The sequence below is a fragment of the Passer domesticus genome, chromosome 12, assembly GCF_036417665.1.
Source record: "Passer domesticus isolate bPasDom1 chromosome 12, bPasDom1.hap1, whole genome shotgun sequence".
Taxonomy (NCBI): domain Eukaryota; kingdom Metazoa; phylum Chordata; class Aves; order Passeriformes; family Passeridae; genus Passer; species Passer domesticus.
Window position 1 is genome coordinate 5,201,998 of NC_087485.1, and position 23,356 is coordinate 5,225,353.

The following is a 23,356-nucleotide window of genomic DNA, read 5'->3' on the forward strand; positions in this document are numbered from 1 at the left end:
CGAGCCAAAACCACTCTTTGCTTAGCTGCACTTGGAAAGTGGGATGCATTTTTTGGTCCTCCCCTCCGCTGTGCCATGACTGCAGCCCAGGTGGGCGATGAATTGCAGGCTTGGCCCTGGAGCTGTGGGACTCTCAGAAGCTTGAGCTGGGTTCCCCAGCTCCTCTGCAGCCCCATGCAATGAAGAAAGCCCCATTTGTAGTGTTATCTGCCTCTCAGAGGTGTTAGAATTGAGAGGACAGAAGCACTTCTGGGGCTGGTGGAGTAGATTTTATCCCCTAATCGCCTCGATGCAGTGGGCTCACCCCAAGGCTGTGGTCTTGGGTCAGGCTTGGCCTGGAGTTCAACTCAACATGGAGAAAAGGGGCAAGGAGAGGGGCAAGCAACCCTCACCTGTATTTCTGCAGATGTGTCACTCAGTAGAGCTTGAAACAAAAAGCACTGCTGAAGTGTGAACTTTTGTTACCAGACTTTGTGCAGGCAAGAGAGGGAAGTTACAAACCTTCCTGTGATACTACCCCAAGAAAATTATCCCATTTAGCAGCATGCTGCATAATTAATGAAGAAAAATGTGAGTTTAAAAGCCAATATTACGTTTGTCCTTGGCCAGAAGGGTGCGGGCAATGGCTTGGCCTCTTTGCCAGGATGTTTATTAAAGGGTTAATCAGCTATATAAGGTTAAATTTCACCCTGGGGATTTTTAGTATGGGCTTTCTGGCCAAACTTATCTTGCTGTCAAACAAAAACCTGCAGTTTTAAAACAGGAAATAGAGATTTCTTTGTGGTTTACAACTTATGATGAGGGACTCACTCATGGCATGAGCTGTTCTGTTCTTGCTGATCTAAAAAGCACTGCAGCGACAGCAAGAACCAATCAATTCATGCAAACCTTCTAGTTTTGACTTTTGAGGTATTAAAACTTGCTTTTGTTGCAGATACATTATGATCTAATGGATATTTTTTAAAGAGGGTAGAATGTATTCCTTTTTTTTTTCTTTTTTCTCCCCCTTCATTTGTTAATTTGCTAATGCAGCCACAAGAATAAAAGAATAAATACAAGAATAAAAACACATAAAAGCAGAATGTTGTGTTCTATGATAGCCCAGGTTAGTTAACCTGTGTTATACACACCTTAAGATTTCACTTATTTAAGTCTACCTGGAAAGACAGCTGAGCACATAGGAAAATTAATTTAATGTACCACATTGTTAAAAATACTATTTCTTCTGATCTTACCAGCAATTTTTGCTCATCTGAGGTGCCAGACAGGAATGACAAGACAAAAAATGAGGCTTATTAGCAAAGATATTGTGTATGAATAGAGTGAACAACCCTCAGTTTGTTCTCCCTCACCAGTTCATGAGAGTGAGCTGGTATTTCTGGGTGTGTGTCAGAGGAAAAGTATATCCCTGATGGTTTGAAATACATTTAACTCTGGTTAAAAACACCATGGTCCCCTACTAAGATCTCTAAACCATGGATTTCCATGGACCACAGGGAGTGAAAGGTGGGGCTGACCCAAAAAATCTGCAGACTTCCAAGCTGGCCAAAATTCTGATGGATCTGTCAGCCCTAAACTTGGATATACAACAACAGAGAATATAGAATAGCAGGACTAAACTTTGTTTGAGAAACTTACTATTAGAAATATGCCAGGACTTCACAATAAAAGACAAAATGTATTGAAATTTATGGGGTTTAAAATTTCCTCACAATTTTTAAAGTAGGCTTGTGTTTGCTTTTTTGTCTGACCCTACTCACCTTTGCCACTGAGAAGGAGCCAATTTATGAAGGAAGTTGGCTTTTCCTAAAGGCAGATTTGGAATTTCATGCATGATGTTAGAATTTCCTAGCATTTCTTCATGCCAAGAAGAAGGCTTTCCACTCAGTTTCCCAGAAAAAACCCACAACATTCAAGGTACATAGTTTTCAAAATATTGAGATAATTCAGCTACAAATATTTGCAGCATCCAGCCCTGGTTGTTAAAGCAAACATTGCTCAGGAAATGGATATCTCTGCTAGGGACTAGGAAGACCAGGGTATCTAAGTCCCTCATTTTTCTCTCTGACCATCTTAAGGAAATCCCTGCAGCACTCTTTTATTGAGTTTCTTTAAGTGGAAGATTAAAAGTTGCTTTTTGTTATGTTTATCTTTATGATGTATTACGTACAATAGGCAAATACCACTATATTTTATATTTATTTTCATGCTATTCAAGAGGTATCCAGCAATTATAAAAATTGGACTTGAATGTATAATGCTTTTTTTCTAAAATTTCATCATGTTTGGGTTTTGCTCCTTGTCCTTTCCAGAAAGGTTTGACAGACTACTTGCATCTGCTTTTTATCCTTTTTTTTATTGGTAAATGAACATCCTCCCTCCTTTGGTGTTAGAAATACTTCTTCTCCTTGGTCCTGGGAATTCATCTGTTTGTTTCATCTTCAAACTCTCACAATGTGGAGCAGATTGTTTGATAGTGCAGGGTGACACACATGCTTCTTTAAACAACTGTTGTCTTTATTCTCCTGGCAGCAAATGCCACGGCTGTCAAATAAAGTAAAATTGACTCCCACAGGAAAGCTTAAGGAGTCAGATACACCATCACAAATTCTGGCATAGACTGCTTGGAAAGCCTTTTCTTCTTGTTTGGCAGGACATGTGCTCAGTCCCTGAACACCCTGCTCAGGAGCTGTTACAAATGCAGAAGACAATAAATACTAAGCAAGTTAAAATTTTATCTGCTTTGAGAGATAGGGTCTGAATGTCTGAGACACAAGAGTTCAATAGACAAGAACAAGAGATCTCACACCACTTGTAAATGAAAAGCTGTTAGGCAGGCAGCACCTTCCCCAGTGTCATGTTTTTCTTAGAACTGGGGCATATATTACACTCAAATTTGAGATTATCTCCAACAATTATCTAAAATTAACTGTGGTTTTCTGATGAAAAACATTTAGAGGAGGATCTGATAAAGAGTGGGCCTATTTATAATGCCTGCTACAAGAAAGAAAGGTTTGCTACTCTGAGTGAAACCAAAACGCACCATGTGTCAGAGGATGAAAGAACATTGGCTTCCTTTCCTTTGCTTATTAGCAGCAGCACTGGGATTTTATCACATCTATCAGTGGTTAACTGAAAAAGGCCAACATGAAGGGGAGCTGTTCCCATTTCTGTTTCTTTCAGTGTGGTACCAGCTGCTCTCTGAGACCTCTGCGCCCACAGGGCATTTACACACCATGGCTGTCACACAGGGCAGATCAGAGCTTTCCTGGCAGCTTTTTAACCTGTGCACCTCAGAAAGGGGCACCAGCCTGGACAAACAGAGCAGCTTCATGTCTGCTTGGTCCTGCACCAGGACAAGTCCCACGTGCACCTCAAGGCTTGGTAGATTGGGGCTGCTCCAGGGTGTCTCAGAGGAGCATCCCAAACAGCCACCAGCACCTCTGCTCACTGACAGAATGGAGCTTGGGTGCTAAAAACATGAGCTCCTGAAGAGCCACAGGGCCAAGTCCTTCTGCAACACCACCCTTATTTAGATGTGACTTGCCCAAGGGAGCCGTGCTCTTGTTTGATTCAGACGACTCCAAAATAGGTGTGGAGTCCAGTTGGATACGGTGTTATCTATTCCTAAATATGAAAGGCTGGAGCAATCCCAGTGCAGGAGGCTCAGAGGGAGATACAACAGCACAGGTACTCCCCAGAGCAACCCCTCTGGATCTTTCCAGCCTGGAATGGCAGAGGAAAAGCAGCAGTGGTGTTCCATGAAATGTTTCCCTTAGTCCAGGCACTGGGTGAGAACAAGTCACTGTGTTTAGGGACTCCTCAGGCTACACAGAACACAAATTACAGGGATGGTTTTTCAGCAGACAGTATCAGTGGAGAGGCTCCTTTTCCCAGGCCACAACATGTTACAGGTCACAGAATGAGTCTCCAAAGAGATGCTGTGTTTCTCTCCTGGCTTTTTGCACATCTTGGACTGCACAGAGCTGAGTTCAGGGACCTGATTCACATACAAGAGGGTTACAGTGAGGAACATTTGAAAGCTCTGATTTCTAAACCCATCTGAAATTTCACAATTTTGCCACATGGGTAACATCTACATGGACATACATAAATTCTTTTCTTCCTTTATATGAACCCAAGGAGAGTAAGATTCACAAAACTCATGTCACCTAAAACTCATGCTGAACAAATTCACATGGTGATTAAACAAAATAATACAGCCATTCCACTTATCCAAAAGGCTGATGGATCTTGACAAACCTTTCAATGAACCCATTGTGGCTTGTCATTTGTAGGAGCCACAGAAACCAGGTGGATTTTGTTGTAAGAAATTTTCCATAGTTCTGCTTATCAGTCATGTGAGCATGGGCAATTATTTTCACGTCATGTTTGCTAGTACTGATTTACTTTGAATTTGACTGGTCTTAAAAAAAGAAAATCTTTAATCTAAACCAAACAATCCTTAATGCAACCAAATGTTTGGATGAAGAAAGGGCAAATGTCTGTGTGTTTGTGAAAGCAGCACCAATAAAAATAACACAGGCACCATCTAAGATGGTAATGCCACCAGGCAATGCAGAATAACTAAAAGGACCAGCTGTAACCTTGCAAGGTTGAAAGAAGTTCCACTATCTCTTCAGAATACTGGGTTTAACTGGAGAAGAAGTTTAAAAACTTTGAAAGTAGTCGCTCCAAAATGTTTGCAAATCTGACTGCTTCTTTTTCTTGTCTTCCATTTTTAGAAAGAACAACTTTTTAGAATTTTCTGCATGAGAAATGTTTTCTCAGCTGCTAAAGCTAATTAGAAAACACAAGGATCTGTTTTGTTATATTTTGCTCTGAAAAGAAGTGAAGTTATTTCATGCAATTTTTCACCCAACTCTGCTGTGTGATGGGCTGCATACAGAGCATTTTATTTATACCACTTTATCTCACACCTGTTTGGATACTGGCTGTTTTATGGTATTTAAACATACTATTTCTTGCCAATTGCTTTATCTCCACAGTTCCTGCTTTTGCTGCAAATGTTTCTTATTAACTCTAGAAGAAACATCAATTGCTCCCTGCGCATTATTAGTGAGGACAAAAATAACACAATTGTTAGTTACTTCCAACATGTTATCACTGCAGACCTATAAAGCAGACATTCCTTCAAAATACTGTAGGGGCTCTTTTACCCCATTGAAAATAAATAATACATGCTTTAAGGACTTGTTATTTCACTGGAATTTTGTTTTTAAATGGAAAAAAAAAATAACAATCCAAAATTCACTAAGTTCCACTGCTGTGCAGTGTGCTTTCTGAGGTATTTTGTTGAGCACACCACTGGAGCTGCAAACCTAGAACACAATGTCAGGCAGAGCCCCACAATGGGGGCACACAGGGTTATTCACTCAGAAAATGTGTTATCCCTCAGGGATGCCTTCTCTGCTCTGGGTATTTCTCCCTATAGCCTCACTTCGTGGGTCAGTGATTTTCAACCCTACAAGTAGGAAGGAGGTGGGGGCCACCCCTCTGCAGAAGCTGTTTTGGGGCTCAGGGGCACTCAAGGACTTCCTCTGGGAGGGCCCTGCAATGTCCAAACTGCAGAGGTGACGTGAGTCACACCCAGAGTCCCCTGGCAGAGATCGGTTTTGGCACAGTGAATGTGCTTCTCACACCTTCCCCCTGTCCCAGCAGCTGCAGAGCCACGAGCTGAGCAAGCCGGGGCAATGGTGCAGAGTGGATCCACACCCGGCCTGGAGGCAGCGTGTCCTGGCATCACCATTCCCAGGACAGAGGCTCTTTCCAGCTTGTACCCACTCTGAACAGCCCGGGCTCCACGTTCAACCTCTATTAATTGCCCATAACCCCGTATTGTATTGTTGTATTGATGTCTAGATAGAGATCAGACAAGGGGGAAAGAAGTGCTGAAGTCGGTGTCCCTGGCTGCAGAGGTCTGGATCTTTACCTCAGCATTTGCAAAGGCTGATTTCAATGCAGTTGTCAGGCAAATATGCCCCGATTGCAGCTGGGACACAACAGGACTGCCTGGAGAGAGGAGTTAACTTTCAAAGCAAACTGCTGTAGCCAGGATGCCTCACTTCATGCCTGCTTTCTGAAGTAGATCCTTTCATCCACAGCCAGAGCACACACCACCCTCCATCCTTCTTCCTTGGGTGGTGTTTTTACTGGAGGCATTGCTGGATCTGAGCTTCATTTTATCCTGCCTTACTGCTACTGTTTAAAAACCTGTCCAACTTGAAGACACGTGTCAATGTTGCATATAAGGCTCCAGCTTATCATCTCTTGTTTCTTTATAACCAAAACAGCACCATTTAAAATAACCCACATACCTGGTAATGGAGGTAGCCCTACATGAGCTCTTCACGACAAAACTTCCTTTCCTAATCTGGCATTGCAGAAAAAGCAGAATTTCCAAAGGACAGAATTTCTGACCTGAACTTGCCTTCAGTGATCCTCAAAGGCTGGAGTTTAGTTCTGAAACCACAAACTTAATAGGGTTGTTTGTTGGCTGGGTATTTTTGTCATTTCCTTTAGGCTTTGCTGTATCAACATGAAACTCAAAAAGCCCAATTTGCATTTACACTCAGGTGCATTTGCACTCCCCTTTGTTAAAACAAACAAACAAACAAGCAAACCAGTTTTTCAAAGCTCATTCCCTACAAGCCTAATGAGAGGTTTCTTCCACTGAAACATCTGGTTTTAGTCATTGCTGGTTGCAATATACTGACAATTCATCTGTTCTCAAAATGCAGGGAAAGCAGTGTTAATCCTGGGCCTGAGGAGCTACCACAAGCCCAGCCAAAATAGCTCTTGTGACTGTAATCATTCATTGCTCTTAGATATTTTATGGTGCATCAGAAAATGGATTCTATTTATATGAGCATTTCTTAAACTAACAGTGAGACTTTTGTGCAAGTGAGAAGTAGGCTCCAAACCTGCGCACATTAAACAGAGATGTGTGACTGATGAGTCACACGAGAGCCAACAGTGCCTGATTTCATTAGCTTTATTAATTTCTGTAACACAAGCCATTTAATAGAGGCCTCATCTTCAAGGAAAAGTTTTTAAAGATTTGCAGAGGAGAAAATAAAAGTTAACTTGGTTTGGATGCGAGATGTGCCAAGCTACCTGCAAAGCTCAGCACGGCAAAGTGTCTGCTCAAAAATGCTGTAAAAAGGTTCTCTCTGCACTGTGGGCTGCTGCTGGTAAGCCTAGACCTGTAAATCACACTTCAGCCATGAACATTTTCCAAGTACTTTCCAACGATATATCATATTGCTCAACATTTTAAGACTGTCTGACAGGAGACTGTGTAGACTGGTAGCAAGTTAAATAGATATGGGCTGGTGACACAGAACCATCATCCTTCCATGGTTCAAATTTAAACCTGTTTTCTCTCACTTTCATGGTGTTTTAGTATATTTTTATTCCTTAAATTTGTTACCATTAGGCAAGAATGACCTAAGCTAGATTTTGAAATCTGAACTTGTTTTTTTGTTTTGGTTCTAAGTCACTTCCAAGCTCAGAGGCCAATCTGTATATGATGTACCTATAATCTCATGAAATTGGGGATACTTAGAAGATTTTGACAAAGAGAATTTAAATATTGAGATTTCTCTGTGGTTGAGCACAACCATTGTCTTAATTTCTCAACTCAAAACCCAGAGTAGCCCTTAGGTGAATCTACCTCCAGGCATGAGCATCTTTCTCACCATTCCATATTTTATGCTGTATTTGTTTTTGACATTGGTTAAAATCAGTCTGGTTTCTTTGGTATGGACAATCCTATCTGATTCTGAGATGTGCACTCAGTTGTTCACCTCTGGTTTAATACCAAACAATAGACACTCAGGGAAAGAATTCTCAGTGCAGGAGAGCTTGTATATTTTTTACTGTCTCAGTGAAGATTCAAGTTCCACCTCAGTGTTTTCATAACTTTACACAGTTGTTGCAATTATTCATCTATAGTCAGAACTATAGCTCTTGTTTTACTGCTTAATGCTTAAAAATCCTTAACAAGTGTCAAAGCAGAAATGAATTATGTTTTATCTATTTCAGAGCTCGTAATTAAATTGCTTTTTCTTGCACTAAGAAAAAAACAGGGAAAAAAAGCCAAACTCCTACCAGAAATGCTCACCAATTGCAAATTTCCATCAGCACACTGCAGAAAGCAAGAGCAGTTAATACAAACCTGGGTGTAATTATTTACTGAGCAGTTTGCAGGGCATCCGTGCCCACTCTGTTTGTAAACTGGCCAACGTTCTGACTCACTTGGGAGACACATGTAAAATGCTGGATATCTGTCCTACAGAAGCCTCACTGTAAATAAATAAGACTATGTGGGATGTCTCCCACAGCTTACACCACATCACAGCCCCTCTTACACAAGAGATCTGTAGGCACAGCAGAGATACCAGCGTGCCCATCTGCGCCTTCATCACGCCTTTATCACAGGGCTGCTTGCAGCTCTCCTCTTTGTAGGCAGGTAACAAAGCCAGCACGAAATTGTCTGTTCAGCTCAAGCACTGAGCAGGCACAAGACATGTGAAAACCACCTTCCTCTTCAGCAGGGCAGACAAAGCTCAGCTCAGCTCCCCTGGCAGGTTTACAGCCCTTGCTCTGCTCAGGGGCAACAGGGAATTCCTGCAGCACTGCCTGCAGGAGAGAGAGCCACTCTTTGGAGAGCAGATGGAGACAGGAGTGCCCTGGCTGGTGAAGGAGGTGCCATCTGTGCCTGGAGCTCAAGAAACAATCTGTACATGGAGCTCCAGCAGCAATCCCAACCAGCTGCTGGTGCTGAGTGCCACGGAGGAATCCCGTTCACAGCAGCAAATCCGTGCAGTCCCAGCCTGGGGACATCCCACCACAAGCACAGCTCTTTTGTTAGGCCAATGCTGCTCGGAGATGAAGAGCTGGAGGTGTTCAATTCAACAACCAAAATTCATTTGGAAAGGGTCTGAGGGTGTGATTGAAAAGCCACTAAAGTGGGCAGTGTGACCTGCCACGGGCTGTTGCCCTGTGGGGCTGGCTCACACCAGGGAGAATTGGTCCCCTCCCTCCCAGACCCTTTGGCTCACACTTTGTGTCTAATGTTTCAAAAGCTTCACATACTTTCAGAGCGTGTTCTCAACTTTGGGAGGTGAATTGCTGGGAATTTGTTTCTAATATAGGTAATTTAAACCAACTATACAAATATGTGACCTTTGAAAACACTGGTGGATTTTGACATATTTCAGATTGATGATAAGACTGTGCCTAAAAAAAGGCAAAAAAAACCCAAAAACAAACTAAACTAAAAAGCTGAGAAAATACCCCTTTCTGTTTCTTTTTATAAACTGCAATGATGAGGCAAAAAACCCCAAACTTGTCTTGTTGCATCCTTTGTTGACATACCAGTGCTGGTCAGTGAAGGAAAATGGACTTGAAATAAATTCATGACCTTCTGTGTTTCTGAAGGGGGAATTCCCTTGGGAATATTATTTTTCTAGAAGCCTGCTGCAGATAATAGATGTGCTTTATCTCTTTAATGATGGCTGTTGTGAAGCTCATGGAAGAGCAATTGCAAGCTACACTGCAGCTTCAAAAAGTTGTACTTTAACACACCAATTACTATTAATGAAACACTTGGAAAAAGATTTACAAAACCAAGCCATCTCTTTAATTATTAGCCATGCATTTTTTTCATTCAGTAGTTTTCTTCCTGACTTCACTGATATTTTTGGGAAATCAGTTAATTCTGTTGACATCTGTGGAGCTCCATTGGTTCATATAAAACTGCAAGGAAGAGTTTCTTCAGAAAAAAAAAAAAAAGCTATATCAAAATATATTTTAAAACATACCATAACAGCTTCATCTCTATTAAAGTCTACTTTTTGGTCCTTTATGATTTTCAAGTCGTTAGTAAGAATCAGATTCTGAAGTAAGATTAGAGCAGTGCATCAGCTTCCAATTGATTGCCTTACAGATGTTTAAAAGGAAGTATGTTATCAATAGAGATTATTATCTCTATCAAAATATTCAGTGAATACTAATGTTATTCTTTTCTCATTTAAATATAAAGATCAAGCCAAGACCCTGCTTGCTTAAAGTAAAAAAACTCACTATCAGTTGAGCTAACTGCTCCATGAATATTTTTAATAAATTTTAAATTTTTGTTTCATGCAGAATTCAGATGTGATTTCATGTCCTTTCTAAGATCACTACTTGGAATGAGAACATTGCTGTCTCACATACACCTAGACCTGAAAAACTAAAATATCCAGAAAGAGAACTGATTTCAAATTATCTTTTTTGAACTTCTTAAATTAATTAACTAGATAAAAAAAGAAACAATTTTTTCTGAAGTATTTCTAGCCCAGAAATCTATTACCCTACAACAGTACAGAGGGAGATTGATAAATAACAACATATTTTAAAATGTTGTAAACAAAATTACTTCTTAAGTCAAAACATGAGTGTTTGGCTACCAATGTTTTCAATTAGTGACACCTATGTCTGGTGCAGCCATGAACATTAATCAGAAAAGAGCTACTGAAGACACTTGCCACATTTTCTTTTTTTTACTCTAATTTCACTGGCCACTTTTTGTGGCATTTTTCAGGCCACCAATGGTCAATAGCCCAGATGTTATTAGCACCACTTTAGAAGGTAAAAGTCTAAATAGCAAAACCCAGCTGAGCTCACCACGTATCTGACTTGGCCTCAGAACAAGTCAGCAGGGGCTTATTCCTCTCTTACTTGTGACTTGATTTTGCTAACAACTGCTTCAAAACTGAGCCAGTTTTGAAGGGAAAAATAGAGGGAATCAGGAATCTTCAGAAAAGAAGATTGGTTTAGTGCCCCGTTGATGGACTGGATTATAAATCTCCCCTTAACCCCTCAGATTTTGCCTCTGTGACTTTGCAGAGGGTGAGCCCAGGGAAACACGGCCCTGGAGCACATGTGGGGAGAGAAAACGAGCAGCCAGGGGATGAAATGAGTAGCCAGGATGTGGTGTACCAAATATGAGCACAACCTTGCCCTGTTTCATCCTGTGAGGGAGAGGAGAGGGAGAGGAGCCTCCAGCTGAGGGCATGGGGGCCCTGCAGACCCAAGAGTGGGCAAAAGGCACCGCTCTTTATTCCCTCAAGGACTCCACATGCCAGTCTGTGCAATCTGATTTGCAATCAATTGCAAGTGATTACACATTGTTTATCATCGATTGGCACAAGGAATCCTTGAGAGAATAATGAGCTGCAGCTGATGACAATCAGAGACTACTGTCTCATTGCAAGTTTGATTGCACATCCTTCCACTGGTGCAATCGAGCACCCACCAGCACCACAAAGCACCACTGAAAATAAATAAATAAATAAATAAATAAATAAATAAATAAATAAATAAATAAATAAATAAATAAATAAATAAATAAATAAATAAAGTAAAGGGTAACACCAAAAAGCAAAACACTAAAAGCCCTTCTGAAAAATAAGGGCTGAGTGGAAGTTCTTGAGCGTAATATTAGAAAGGTTAACATGGTTAGAATGCTTTGGGTTACAATGAAAAGGTTTCAGTAGATCTTCCAGCTTTTTCTTTTGAACAAAATAAAATCTGGACAGTGGGCAAACCTTTCTTTAAACAAGCAGGAGAAATTTTGGACCAAGGCATCTAAAGGAAATCTATTATTTTGAAATAAAGCCTGCAGACTAAAACTAACTAAAAGTTCAGAAAGAAAGATGGAAATTTTAAGACAATCTGCTAATACCTCCTGGTTATCAGAAACTGTTCTTCTCAACATGGGCTGTCTTTCTATCAGCAAATGCACAAAAGAGTAAAAGTAAATTATTTTATCCAGCTGGAGCTGTGAGCTTTATCAATGCAGTGTACAGCTCTTTGCAAGTGAAACACCCTGGCCTCTGTCTTTTAGAAAAGAGCAATTAAAATTTCAGTAACCAGCAGACCTAGACCAACACTCTCATGAAGGGGAGCTCCTCCCTGGCTTTGTTCTGTGGTTTAGGGACAGGAGCCATTAAGGATGGTGCATTCATTTTGTGCTTGGCCTGGTGTGCAGGACAACCAGTGCCTGTGACAGATTCTGAAGTTACAAATTTACTTAAAAGGTAAAGCAAATGCAAACGTCTTGTATCTGTCTCAGTGCCAATGATTATGATGAAAAATATACAGATCCCTTCATTAGGGATTTAAGTTTTGGAAGTTTACTTTCAAGTTAGGTCTTGAAAACTTTTTTGCTGTCCCAGCAGTGTCAGCAGGAACCTTCACCACTGCCTGTGCTGAAGCTGAGATGTTTTCCTGAGATGTTTGCCTTCTGATCTGTAAATCATCTCTGTGAAAATAAAGCAAAATCTTTACTTTGGGATCTTGTGTTTCATGGAGCTATCACATAGATCTCACTGCCTCCCTCGTGGCCAGCTGTCCACCACCTCCAGCATGGGTTAATTCCTTGTGTAAGCCAGTTTGGATGTTCTCCAGGAGCCGTGACTCCTATTTTTAGCATTTCAGACAATATGGATTCCAGCTGGGTTATCTCATTTAGGTGATTATTGAAAAAAGCCTCACTATTGTGGAATATTTTGGAGTAACAATCATCTGGTGCCTGAATCAGGTGCCCAGAGATCTCAATAAATCTGTGAAAATGAGGAGATATAAATTGTTTCATTACATGCCAGAGAAACATCCAAGTGACCATGTTTCATTTAGACCTTGTTTTCCATGGGTCTCCCCATATCAAGCCCCACCAGAGACCCTCTTTGCAGCCCTCTGGGCCCTAAATAAAATCCTGAACGTCTCATTTAACCATCACCCAGTTGCCCAGCCAGAACAGAGCCAAGTCTACAGGCTCCCAGCTCACAGTCTAATGTTTAAATACACCTACAAACTCAGAACTCTGCAACAAAAGCCACCAAGCACAACTTAGTCCTCTCCTTTGGTGAGAAATGTCAGGTAGAGCTGTACCAGCTTGTTAGCACAGAATACAACGTGCCTGGTCTCAAACTGTTAATCAATATCTCTATCTGAGAGGTGACATTTCAACAGCTGTGGAACGCTGGAGCCTGTTAGGATCTCTCTCTCTTTTTTTTTTTAAGTGTCAGATTATAAACTTCATAAATAACTGATGAGCACACCTCTAACAACACTGTGTGTGTTTGTGTGTGCCTGTGTCAGCACCTTTCTGGATGTAAGCACGGTGACCCTGGAAAAAATAGAATGTACTGCTTTACACACTTGCCCTGTGCTGTAAAGTTTTGATTAAGGATTGACATACCCTGAGCCATTTAAACACCCCCAGACCCTGGAGGGGTGAAAGGAATCACAGAAACACAAGGCTGGAAGAGATCTGGAGGGGTTGCCTGGTCCATCCTCTTGCCCCAAGGCCAGGCTTAGGAAATGCCCAGCACATCTCTGTTGAATTCATTCCTTAAAACCACCTTGAAATGGAACATCCACCACCTCCTCAGGCAATCTGTGTCACTGCTTCTAATGTCCAAACTATCAAAGAGGATTTTCCTAATATTTAACGTGATAAACTTCCTGGAGTTTAAGCATACAGAAAAATAACCAAGCAGGGAGAGGCAAGAATGGTGGGGAGAAAGAGATTGGTGTGAAAAGGGCAGTTGGATGAAGAAAAGAAATGTTTAACTGGAAAATTTACTTGGAAGGAAGTGAATGTCAAGAGGAAAGGCCATGCAGAGGAGGACATGTAGCTCTCTGCACAAGGCTGTAAGAAAACTTTTTCTGGGGGGAAAGGAAGAGAGTCTCTGAGAGTAAGAATTTTCCTTTCAATGTTTTTCTCTTTCCCCTTTTATGTTCTCTGTACCTTCTTACTTTTCCACATTTCCACGCTTCTCAGTATTCCATTTTCCAACTGTGCTGTAGGTTTGGGGTGAGGTTTTTTCCCCTATACTTATAGGTTTTTTTCTTCTATAGGTTTTATTGAGCAAACAATGTATTAAATTGTCAGGATGCAGTACTCCCAGAGAATTTCTGAGGCCAGACCAGAATCACTGACTGTAGATGAATGCATACTTCAGTACAAAAAATATTCAGACATCTTTCTCTGCTTGTACATATTAATACGTACTTACACACTGTGAAAAGCTCAGGAACGAAAATTTTAACCAATCTTACATATTTCACATACAAACTTGCTTTTGAAAGGCTTTTCATTTCCTTAGCCCTCTCAACATCTCCCTGAGATATTGACAGTACTTCTTTAAATTAAATATCAGAGCAACATAGGTAGATATAAAAGGAAAAAAATTAGAAATGAAATTAAATCAAAGAAAAAATGCTGCTAAAAAAATATGTCTCAGTTTGTTGTTATCATGCTTGTGGTACAGACAAAAATAAAGTTTGTTTATGACTTTGACCTCTCAAATGTTGCAGTGACATTGTAATTTAATCATAAGCTAATAATTTACCAATTCTTTACTTTTGAGTAACAGAGAGCCATTGTGAGAAGAGCAGTGAATTTTCAGCTCTACTTGTGTCTTCATCAAGGCTATAAAAACTTTTTACAAAAGACCACAAGAAAACCAGTGAGGTGATCACACACAATAGGAGAGCTGAAGTTATCAATACAGTAATTTACAATAATTGTATTTGCAAATTGAACATCATTACAATAACAATAACTATAAAATCCCAAAAAGATACTTGATGCTCTTGAGTAATTACATGCAATTAATTTGTATCTAATTCCAGACTCTGGCACGCTCTAGCCTAGCCTTTCTCAGAAATACTTGCTGGCAATGAAAAAATAAGATGCTGCCCAGGCCACCTCTGCTGGGAAAGCTTTGTGTTATGCAAGAAGGGCTCAGCTTTGGCAAAGAGAAACAGTGCATCTGCAGGGAAGCCTCTGAAGGATCCCAGTTTGTCCCTTGCACACGTGATAACAGCATTTATGAGATTATTCCTGTCGAGGTCTTTGGCTCCTCACATCCCTTCTGCTGCCTCGTGCTGAGCTGTGCCCCCACAGCAGCGTGGACACAATTATTTGGCAGTGGCCAAACCAAGACAGGGAGGAGAAGACCTTCTGCAGTCTTCGCTGATGTTTTGCTTTCCCACGCTGATGAGTGAGGAGCAGGAGAATTTGAGCCTCCTCTTCCCAGCTGAAGGAATGTTTGTCACCAAATTTTTATACTCCCACATGTTAATTGAAGAAAGGAACTAAGGATTATTTCTGGACCATAGCTCTTCTTTTGGCTACTTCTAGGGAGGTTTGTGCAGACCTCCAGAGACAAAGAAATCTAAACAAACAAAACTGAGGGAGAAAGGAAGAGTGTGGGCACTTTGGAGAATGCAAAGATTTTAGAGTCCAAAAGTAAGAACAAATCAAAATGCAAGGGCTTGGTTTCATAAGCATATATTTTTGACAAATGTATCTTATTCATTAAAAATCTATATGTCTTGACACAAAGTTCTATGTTATATCTCACTATGGATATTGTTTTTCATCTACTTTGGTCTGTACCTGTTCAGTTTCAACTTTTAAAGGAAGAAAGGGATTGAGGCAGAGAACAGTGAAATGAGAAAGAGGGTAACAAACACTTTTGCTGCTTTGCTTCATGATACACTGACCTAGTGATGGCTGAGACGATCATCCATCAGTATGCATTGATTATTTTTTTTAAATTCAACCACTGTCAGACAGAAGGAAAAGTTATGTGTCTCTGTGAGCAGACAGACATTCCAGCTGTACCTGTGGACTGGCTTGATTGGTTTTGGGAGGCACTACCTGTGCAAAAAGGTGTGATGAAAATCTATACTGTCCTACAGAGATGTTGGAAGAGAGGGCTTCTGCCCCAAACTCCTGCTAGGCAAAGTGGGAGGAAAAGGGATTCCCCTGGGGCAGAAAAGGCACCTCTGCAGGCTGCAGTGCTCAGAGTGTGACAGGGCCCTGGGCAGGGCCTGTCTTTGCTCCCTGGGTGGATTTCAATATGAAAGGTGTGTGCTGCAAGATCCAAAATCACAAACATCAGTTGTTGTTTGCTGTTGTTTCAAGCAGCCCCACACTGCTTTCCTCTTGGGCAAGAGAATGTGTGTATCTGTGTGTACACATATATATAAATACACATATATAGAGGTATGCAGATCATGTAAATAAAACCAATACTATCTACAAGCTTGGCTTTGATGTTAATGCAGTGAAACAAGGTGTTTTATTTGGAGTAGCTGGAGAATAAATATTGTTGCAGGCATCACATAACAAGCAAACTTGAAACTCCTCAACGCTGCAGCGTTGAGGCTTTGTATAATTAGGTCAGTGTTATAGCCAAGGGGAGGAGGAGCCAGCCCTGAATGATGCAAAACCCTGAACCTTTCAATTAGAGAGCTTTTTCTGTGGGGGTAACTGAGGATCACCTCTGTCTGATGTTGAGGGAGGTCTGTTCAATGTTTAAGGTTTTTCTGGAGGGATCTGTGAAAGACAAAGCTGTGAGCTGTCATTCTCTGCTTGCTTGGAGTAAACTATCCAAAAGCACTCCAGATGCAGAAATGACTGCCTGAGTGGAAGAAATGGTGGGTAGAGGGTAAATCTCCCTGAAAGAGAGAGCAGTTAGCTGCAGCAGAGAATCAGCTTGCAGATTTTTACATTCTAGCATATGCAGCAGATGCTCCTGGGAAGGGTGACACTCAGAAAAGAAGTTGTAATTATTTGTTTTGGATATTAAGTTATGTGTTAAAGAACACATGTGCCTTGGGACTTCTAGCTCTAACAGCTACTTAAGTTTCACTAAACGGAGTGAACAAATGAACTGAGAGAAAATGAGAAGGAAGCTTCTGACTCACATCCTCTCTCTCCTGACTGTAATGAGAAATGTCTTGAAAGCAAAATGTATTATTTTATGTTATCAATAAACTCCCCATTGAGTTTATGACAGTTATTTACCTCCATCTGAATGTTAAGGGGGGGTTGGGGACAGAAAAACACGCAGTATTTTTGAGATGTTTCAAAAATTTGTGCTAAAATGAAACAAAGTATAACCTGAGAGAACATTAATGATAGCTGCATGACTAGGGAATTAACTTGGCAGGTCAGAGACCCAGACAAGAATCCCCAAATTTCTTGCAAAACCTTTGTATGGAAATTAATACCTCTTGGCCAAAAATTGTGATTGTGACAAAGCAGCTCTTTTCAGCAAAGGTATTTTAACCAGCTCACCAGCATGCTAATTTCCCCTCTTCTCATTCTCCACTTGACTTCCTCCAGTGTTTTGGGTTGCAATGCCAGAACAGCAGCAATCAATAGCCCAGAAAATTGTAGTATTGCATGTCGCTGTAACGACTCGAACGCTGGTATCTGTGTTCACTTCTTATCTGGCTGTGATGATGCCTCCTGATTGGAAAAGAGGGGCACTTGCAACAAAGCTCCTCTGAAATTATCCTCCCAATGTGTGCGTGAGGCAGCTGGGAACCTTGTGATAACAAGCAAGTCAGTCTTCACTTTCTCATTGTCTCTGTTCAGGTGAGTCTATCACCTGCCCAGAGGACTTGGCAGAGGAGCTTTCCTGCACTTGGCTCTAGAAAAGAGGGTAAGAGGGACAAGGTGCTTCTTCTGGGTTAGGAAACTATTACTCCACATTGTCTGAGGGATTTTTAAGTCCCATCTATTTATTTTGTGAGACGGAAAATATTGAAGTGTGATTACCTGGAGACTACAATGAAATGTGAATACATGGGAAATGCACAAGTCCTGCATCGATTGTGGCTTCTTGTATTTTCCTGTCAAGTCTTGCAGATGAAGTGGGGTTTATGGTGGAATTCTCTCTCTGAATGAGAACTCTCCCCATCTCTGTCTCCCGAACTATTTTATTCCCTGGTTTCCAGTCCTGTAATATCCAAAAAGTGCAGTAAGTTGGGCTGCTAATCTCCCTCAGATTTCATATAGCTCTTGTGGATGCACAGCACAGGGTATAGGAGAAGGATGCTCCAGCTCAGGGGGGAAAAGGACTGGATTCAGAAAGGTGGCTTTTCAGGAGAAGTGGAATTTCTGTGAGAGAAACAAGGAATTTGATGGAACAAGCAAAATAGTTGGGTTTTGGCTGTATTTCCAAATTTATGTGAGCAGAAAATGCTCAGAGAATGCTGTTTAGGGGATTCTTGGTGGAATGCCACTTATTACTGTAGGTTAATAACCAGCCTGTTAGCAAAAGGGACATGTATTGTTTAAGGGATTCTTTGTTCTTCCCCTGTTCTCATTCCTTTCAGGTTTCATGAGTGATGAAAAAGGTATTCTGATAAACTTAGTAACAGGAAGAGAGATAGAAATCTGACTTATTTGCTTTCTATACTGCTCTGAGAAATGTTTTGTGGTGGTTGAATAGGTTCAATGGTAGAAGTCCTTACAATTGCTCTCTTTTGCCTTGTGCTCTCCAAAGTTTTGGGGAAGAAGCATGGTGCAAATGTGATTTTTACTGTCCCTGTGTCTGACAGGTCTCTGGAGGAGGTGGAGACAGCTGTTTAAGCACTGTTCAGTACTTTTCAAAAGTAAAACCCCCTTCAGTGTAAATCCAGGCAGAGGTTCTGGGCTTCCTTCAGTGGCAGAGATGGAAGACGTCTCCAACCAGACCCCCAAAACGTGTGTGTGTGTGTGTGTGTGTGTGTGTGTGTGTGTGTGTGTGTGTGTGTTTTCCCATCCCCAACCAACGCCAAGTTTCTTCTAGAGCTCACAATGGATGCCTGTGGGCTGAGGACATCATGCATGGTGTGATGTCACCAGGGCAACATTCTGAGAGCCAGAATGAAAATCTGGTGAGGTCAGATTAAATCATATGTCGTGCTTTCAATAAAGTACATTTTCTTTACCCAGAACTAGTCTTGGGAGATGACAATTAATTCCTTTGATACAAATGAAGAAGGAGCAACTTCTGTTAAGCACTTTTGTAGGAGCTGGTTTTGATTCTTCATTTTTTTTTTTTAATTTGCAAGAATCCCTCCTGTGTGTGCTGCTCTCACTACATACAGAGCTGTTCACCCAGCATAGTTGAGACATAGCGTTTTAAAGCCTGCAATCGGTGTTTTTTCTCTTCAAGAGGGTGTTAACAGAAGGTTACAATTATACATACATTTTAATATGTAACCCTCTATTGTAAACAATTCACTCTTAATATGTCTGGCTTTTGTTTGCTACGAAGTTATACATTATATCTGGATAAATGATTCACTTGGCTGTATAGTAGTTTCCCCATATAGGTATAATCTCACTCCAGTCATCCTAGATTATTTTTTAACATAATCTAATTTAAAAAGAAAACCTCCTCCCTGTTTATAAAAATATTATTTGTTCCTGGCTTTCATACATATATTTGGAGGAGAAATGAGTGATACTGAATAATGACTAGCACTCAGTCTCTCTAACCACAAATTATGCAGCTCTATTTGCAATTTATTCTAAATGTTCATTGTTGTTGGGGTTTCTCTTTGTGTGTTCTCTCATCTTGCCGTGCATATTCATGCTCACAGCTCCCCTGCATCCATATGCAGAAACACAAGCACCTGAGCTGGATTGTGGAGTGTGAGCTCCTGTAAAGGCACAGACACTTCTGTGGTTGCTGTGAGATTGGGTTTAGACACAAAAAACAGTGGGTGGAGAAATGCAAAGACCAACTATTGCACCACCCCAGCACGACTCAGTCTGTATAGAAATGGGGGCATAAGTATCTGCTGTTGATCTTGGAACAAGGCAGAAATAGGGAGGAATTGTTTCTGTGCTGTCTCAGAAGGGAATATCTTCCTCCCTCTTCTTTCTTGGGGTGTGTCCTTGAGATACCATCTAGCTCTGAGAGGGAGAACACACAATCTCATCTATAAATAACAAATATTTCTGTAGCATAAACGCAGATGCCTATCTGAAAAAGATCTCTCTTACAACAAGTTTATTATGTGGCAATGTAGGAGAGGAACCTCTGGATGGAAACACTGGAAAACACTTCTCTTCCCACCAGAGGAAAGCCCTTGCTCAAGCTGCTCTGGATGCCAGGTTAGGGTAATGACAGCAAAGGGCTGTGGGGGGTTATCCCACCCAACACAAGCTGTCTGTGTTTCCTCAGTGTTTGAAGAATATTCTAAAATCAGTGCTCTCAGTCTCCCCACAGAAGCAGCAAAGAAATGGGGGTAAACCCTCCCTGGTTTCTGTACTCCTGCATTTTTGTTACTGATGACAGTGAAATGGGAAAATGCCATCAAAAAGTTGAAGTTTCTTGCTGAGGATCCAGAGACAGGCATTGGGGCCACAGAACTAGGTTTTATCTTGCTTAGTTAAAAAAGAGCACAGTTTCCAATCCCATAGGCTTTTCTTTCCCAGACTGTATAAATACATGTTCTTTAAGAAGTCAGCTCCTTGGACATCCCTAGGTTAGACCATGCAGATGGATGATCCTGAATAACTTCACATCCAGGTGTCTGCACTCATGATTTCTTGATCTCTGGACTAACTGCTCCAGAGAAGATCCAGGCTGGGTGAGAGGAAGTGGAGCAGTATCAGACAAAATCCTGTCTCCCTGAAATCAAGGGCAGCATTCCTCAGATAACTGCTCCCACTAGTGCAGCCTCCCACATTCCCTGTTCCCCCAGAAGTAATGTGTGAACTATGAAATAAATCAGTTCTACTTAATGGTGTTCTCTGGTCAACCATAGATTTAATACCTACAGAACCAGAAACTCTGAATACAGAAGTTTATCAGTCATGAAGAGGGAAATGCAGCTCTTTCTTCCCAGACAATGCAAAAGACCATTTTTTCAATGTTAATTCCCTATGTCGAGGTTTTGCACAGGTATTAATTAACTTTAATACACACTTCATACATACTTACTAATCTACTCTCTGTTCTTTCTAAGCAAGAAAAATAATACTTTCCAACTCTATCCTCTCAGAAGGTTGCAGGCCCAACATAATATTATGAAATGGAGAGGACTGTCTCTATTTTTTACTCAGAAATAATGTACAATGTACTGAAGTCCAAAACCAAAGTAGCTGATGGCATGGAAGTGGTAGGCAATATATTGAATTAATGATCACCACAAGCTCCAGAGTTAGGCAATTCCAGCATGGAAAGACTCCAGGCAGCTCTGGAGTCCAAATGAGGTGTTTGTCAGCTTGGGAAATACAAGCATGGGAGTTTATGGGACTGAGATGACCTTTCATATGAGCAGAGTGTGGTTAAGAGATGAGTGTGCAGGCTCTGGGTTGACTTTATCTTCCATCTGACTTCTCTGCTGAGGAACATCAACCTGCTGTGCATAACATGAGCTCTGCCCTGATGCTCCTGTGGCTCAAGCTAAAAAGCCAAGGTTTCAGCTGGTTTGGACTGTCATAAGTGGATGAGAGGCATGTTAATTTTCTATGTAGGGTCAAAAAAAAAAAAACAGGGAAAATGAGCCTGTACAGCTAAAGACCTGCAGTTCACTAGAGCTGAGCACACATAAGTGTGCCCAGGCAGAAGGTGTGTGGATGGGGAAGAAATCCCAGAATTAGTGGCTTGAAAAAGACCAAGGGCAGAGAGGTGACTCAAACACAGCCACAGAAACATGGACAGGAATGGTGAGTGCAACTTCCTTGCGTGCTAAACTGACACAATCTCCTCATGAGAATTTTCAAAATGTACTGAAAGTTTTCTATTCTTAAACAAAGGAAATATTACTGCAAACCAAATTAAGAGCTTTGGGTTTTAACCTTTATGTTAAATACATTAAAAATTAAATTTTCAGTATTTCTTTTCAATGGGAAAATGGATAAATTAGGTATGGCTGTGCTGGTGAGTGAGAAACCAGAAGCACTAACCCAGCTTCTTTCCCTGTCATTCTGGTTCAGTGAGAGCAACATGGGGCTTTGCATTTCTGAAAGTGGAACCACTTATTTGGGAGAGTTGAATAAACAAGTTTACCTGCACCTGTACCTCGAGTTCCTCCCTCTAAGGCCCATACACATTCTTACCCTGCTTTTCATAGCCTCAACAGATAAAATGAACTGTAATTACACCTCAAAGAGGTTTCTTTCCTGTTGTGGATGCTCTGTTGGGCAGCAAGCCCTAACAGCCTGACTCCTTACCATGCCAGTCCACTATTACACTTTGATATAATCCGTTGGACCAGTGATCTCAGGAGTTGGAGTAATGGAACAAAATTATTTCATCACTGGTTATGAAAATCTTTTAACTCCCTTATGCTGCTGTCAACTGAGTTCTTGCCTCTAGTCTAGTTGTTTCCATTTTCTGAAGACATCCAAAAATCCTCTGCAATTTTTTCTTGGCTTTCAGGCATATTTCATAGAATGGTTTGGGTTGGAAGAGACTGTAAAGATCACCTAGCTATAATCCCCTCTCAATTTCATTTGTTGAAATTGAGAACGTGTCAAAATTCTCTCCTGAGGTGGGAACCCTGAAGTATTCATTTCCTGAAAAGTTCAGCTTTACTAAACACAATCAGACACTCCCCAACATAACAGGTCCTCCTGGGCTTGTAACAGCCTTCTCAGAAATCTCACTTCCCATCTCCAATGATAATATTATCTTGATGGTGGCTTTGAGTCATTTTTGTGGATATTTACATGGCATCTACTGAAGTTCCTCCTGCATTTTAGGGCCTCAACCAAAGTCCAGTGAGAGATTTTTCCACTGCCTTCAAAAAGAGTAAGATAAGGCACTTGAAAAGATCATTCATTTAGAGAAAATAAGTTCTCTTTGCAAGTAGTTACATGCTGCTGGGTTTGAATCTTTGCTAAAGGGAGTGCAGGCTCTACAGTGTGTGTGTGAGTCATGCTGATGAATCAGAGTTTTCCCTGGTTTTCAAACTGTGGTTTTCTTTGTAATAAAGCATACATTGTATTTTCGCAGCCAAAGCTCCACCATCACATCCCTTCCACAGATGTACACTCTAAATGGGAGAAGCTATCCGTGGGCTTAAGTATCTCACACAAATAAAAGGGGAATTACCAGAATTACACACTTTTGTTTGTTTGTTTGTTTCCAAATTGGATCTTTTTTAAGGTGTAACATCAGTTTCTTGCAATAGTTTCAAAATACAGGAATGGTTAAACTGCTAGGTATTTTGGGCAGGAGTCAGGCATTTCTGTCAGCTAAGTTACCTTCTGTAAATCTAAATTATCTGGGGGGAAAATGCACCCATTTTGCCAGGGAGTAACTCACTGCTACTCTGTTGAGTTCAACGAAAAATATATGATATACTGCATGGTGCTAATTATCTGATATTTTGCTGTTCTGTCTTCATCCCTGTCTCTACAATATTAATCCTCTAGGCATTTTTGTTGTGGAAATGGTCTTGAAACCCTAAAAACAAATGCTATTTAGGATGTCTGGCTCAGGTACCTGGTTAGTGTAAATCAGCCCTGACTGGA

The 23,356-nt window shown here is 41.0% G+C and overlaps 1 long non-coding RNA gene across 1 annotated transcript; it reads right to left on the reverse strand.

Annotated features, from left to right (window-relative positions):
• Window positions 1-12,274: 12,274 nt before the first annotated feature.
• Window positions 12,275-18,609, reverse strand: LOC135279210 (uncharacterized). Its single transcript, XR_010346501.1, has 3 exons — window positions 18,352-18,609; window positions 17,654-17,834; window positions 12,275-12,331 (listed from the first exon to the last, which is right to left on the reverse strand). It is a non-coding gene; the product is annotated as an uncharacterized LOC135279210 (long non-coding RNA).
• Window positions 18,610-23,356: the final 4,747 nt, after the last annotated feature.